The sequence below is a fragment of the Arachis hypogaea genome, chromosome 16 (genome assembly GCF_003086295.3).
Source record: "Arachis hypogaea cultivar Tifrunner chromosome 16, arahy.Tifrunner.gnm2.J5K5, whole genome shotgun sequence".
In the NCBI taxonomy this organism is placed as follows: domain Eukaryota; kingdom Viridiplantae; phylum Streptophyta; class Magnoliopsida; order Fabales; family Fabaceae; genus Arachis; species Arachis hypogaea.
The window spans coordinates 138,713,991-138,717,944 of NC_092051.1; positions in this window are offsets into that span (position 1 = coordinate 138,713,991).

Consider the following 3,954-nt stretch of genomic DNA (forward strand, 5'->3'; position numbering starts at 1 on the left):
CCATGAAGATTGATCATATGCATATGGCTCCACCCACCTTTGGTCATTCCATCCTTGATGCCCATCTTCATTGAAGTTCCCATTTCCTACAACATAGTTGTAATCACACTCATAGCCAAAGTGAGAATTCATAGTAAAAGTAAAAATAAGAAACAAAAGCCAACAAGAAATAATGAAACAAAGTCCTAGAACAAGCAAAACTAACAAGCAATCCAAAAATCAAGCTATTCACAATATTCACATATATACAATAACCAATAACATAACACCATTGCAACTCCCCGGCAACGGCGCCATTTTGACGATTGGATTTTTGATGGTTTAGAATTTCACAAATGAATTCTCGTTGCAAGTATAGTTCCTAAACCAAACAATAATCCTTTCATACAAAAATTTGTTTGTCACAAGTAACAAACCCCTAAATTCTATAAACCGAAGTATTTAAACCTCGGGTCGTTCTCCCTAGGAATTGTAATGAAGTGTCTTGTTATTGGTTGTGAGTTATATTTGGGGTTTTGATATGAAGCATGAAAGATAAATGGTAAGAAAGTAAACTAATGGCTAAAAGGGTCTTGGCAAGGGTTGGTGGTCAAAGATCTCTATCCTAATCACTAACCACAATATGAGAATTGGCAAGGATTAATCTCATTAAATCATCCTCTAACTAGTAGTAAAGGAAAGTCAAATGAGCTATATCAATCCTAGTCCATAAGTCCTAACTCTCCACTAATTCAATTAGTGAGAACTAGAGTCAATGGATCCCAATCATCAATTACTTGGACATTAGTAACTCAAGAGTTCCTAAGTTACCTTTCCAAGCCAAGAACATAAAATTCTACTCTAAAATCCAACCAAGCATTTCATCAAACACTTGGAAGGCATAAAAGGAAAGCATAGTAAAATTGCAAGAAAAGTAAATCTACACTACTCAATTTGCAAGGAATTAAACAACAACAAATCAAATGAACACAATTATTATGATTTACCTTGAATTGAATTGAAAGAGAAAGGAAGGAACAAAAGTAGATCTACAACAAAATGCAAGAACAACATAAAGGAAATTACAATAAAAGAATGGAAGAAGAATGAATGTAACAACAAGTAATTGAGAAGATAGAAGTAGAAGAAGATGAATTAAAATCTAGATCTAAGAACTAAACCTAATCCTAATCCTAATTCTAGAGAGAAGTGAGAGCTTCTCTCTCTAGAAACTAACTCTAACTACTAAACTAAGCTAATGATTAAAAGTATGGTAACTAGTATGTAAAAGTATGTAAAGTCCCCTCATTCCCTTTCAATCCTTGGCTTAAATAGCATCAGAAATGAGTTGGATTGGGCCCACAAGGCTTTAGAATTCGTTGGCCACGTTTTGCTTTAAGTGAACTAGGTGGCAGCAACGGCGCGTGCGCGCCACCATACGTGTAGCAACTATGGCAAATCTTATATCGTTTCGAAGCCCCGGATGTTAGCTTTCCAACCCAACTAGAACCGCATCAATTGGACCTCTGTAGCTCAAGTTATGGCCGTTTAAGTGCAAAGAGGTCGGCTTGACAGCTTTCCGGTTCTTTCATTTCTTCATGAGTTCTCCAACTTTTCATGCTTTCTTTCTTCATTCCCTTGATCCAATCTTTGCCTCCTAAACCTTAAATCACTTAACAAACATATCAATGCATCTAATGGAATCAAGGAGAATTAGATTTAGCTATTTTTAAGACCTAAAAAGCATGTTTTCACTCTTTAGCACAATTAAAGGAGAAGTTATAAAACCATGCTATTTCATTGAATAAATGTGGGTAAAAGGTGATAAAATCCCCAAAAATCAATACAAGATAAACCCTACAAATGGGGTTTGTCAGGGTTCTTGCGAGTCCTTGAAGGGATAGTATTGAACCACAAGCTTGATTATACATCTCTTAGACGGCTAATCCACGACTTCGTTGGGGACTTGGAGACATCAGTTCAGCCGAGGTACGGGGCGATTAAAGCCTTTGTGGTATATGCTAGAATCGTGAAGCAGCATTCTTTGATCCAGAAGATCTGACCTTGTCTGTGGAGTTTTGAGTAGGATCACCAAGGGAATGGACTGCAGGAGCTTCACCCCCGTTCAGATTGGATGACCACTGACCTAGCGTTTGATCTGAAACAGAGGAGATTAATGACCACTGACCTAGCGTTAATCACTTACAACCTGCCATGGAATGCATCATCAGAAGTTGAAGTAGACAGTGAGAAAATTTGATCCAGAAGGAGGAAGTATCTCTGAAGCCTCAACCGTTCTCTTATCATTGATTTCACACCTACCCAGTAACACTTTATTTATTCTGTTTTTATGCGCTTTTTACAACAACTATATTTTCTATCCGCCTGACTAAGATCTACAAGGTAGCCATTGCTTGCTCAATCTGACAATCTCCGTGGGATTCGACCCTCACTCACCTAAGGTATTACTTGGACGACCCGGTGCACTTGCCGGTCTATCTGTGCGAAACTTGCAGAGTTTAATTTCACGTACCAGCCTCTATGAATTCCTGCTAAACGAAGTTCCTCTAATTCAGACTGTAGTAAATCAATCTCCACCTTTGAATTAGATCTGTGTTCTTGCTGCCATCTGACAATCTTAGGCCGGCGCTTTATTTTTTGAGCTAGGATACACATGCTTGAACCATCAATCTATTCATGTCAAACCTCTCTAACAATCTGCCTTATTTCATCATTGGAACACCATCTTTCTTGGAATTTGAATCGCTGTTTAGATCTCTCAGTTCTCGGATTAGAGTCTAAGAGAAGGGGGGAGTGATCCGACCCTGATTCTGACAGTCTAAGAACTGATACATTGGGATAGAGTTGCTGCTAATCAACTCCTACCAGGAATCGGTTCAATCTTTCCTGTATCAACTCATCACCACTCCGCCTATTAGACTAAGTGAATGGTTTTCCGACCATACCAATATCAATCAGAAAATTATCATCAATAAAATTGTTAAAAGTTTCAATAGAAGAAAGAGATTTAACACCCCCACGTAAAATCACCCATTAACAAACCTTACCATCGAACTATTGGGTGACTGAAGTTAATTCAGCAAACTGAGCCATTCTATGTTGATCATTTGAACTGAGATAAACACATAGAACACCATAGGGATCATTAGAACCAGCTGTCATAATTGATGCTGCAATGAATAATCTATCATGCTGTAAAATCTTAACAGTATAACCATTCCTCCATGCCATTGCCAAACCCCAGATAATCCATCCGGATCCACAATAAACCATTCCTTGAAAACCACAAGATCTTAGTTTTCCTTCAATTTGTCGAGATTGATTTTTTGTTTCACAGATAAAACCAACCTCGGAGGAGGGGTAGGATTTGCAAATCCCTTTAAGACTGTAGATTGTCAGGGATCTTCCAAAACCAATGATAAAATATGATTATTAAGAATAAAGTAGGCTATTTTGTACTTAATCGAGAGCATCAGTTTTATCAAAATTTTACACTATCTTCACATTTATTACCAATTTCACTCTAAGAACCACAATCTAAGTCACTTAAGGATTAGGAATTATAATCTTGAAGCTTTAATGATTTGGTTGGTGATTTTGGACTCCTAGATTGTGATCAAAGTTCGGGACTGAAGTAGCATTTTAAATCAAAATTATTTAGCAGGTTCGTCAAAAGATCTTAGGACCCCAACTTGCTAAAACTGATGAAACTGAATGTGTGTTATGTTCTTGGTGATAGCATGATGAATATCAAGGAAATGAATTTTTTTTTAATAATTGAAGGAATAAAGTGTGATCTCTAATTTTTTAATATTTTAATTTTTCTATATTTTTTCTTAGTCTCACTTATAAAACTAATTGTGAGAAATCAAATTTTACTCTCTGAATTGTTAAAAAAATTAAGAGGATTTATTTTCAAATATCAATAGTTTGAATCGGAATTAAGTTTTAAAG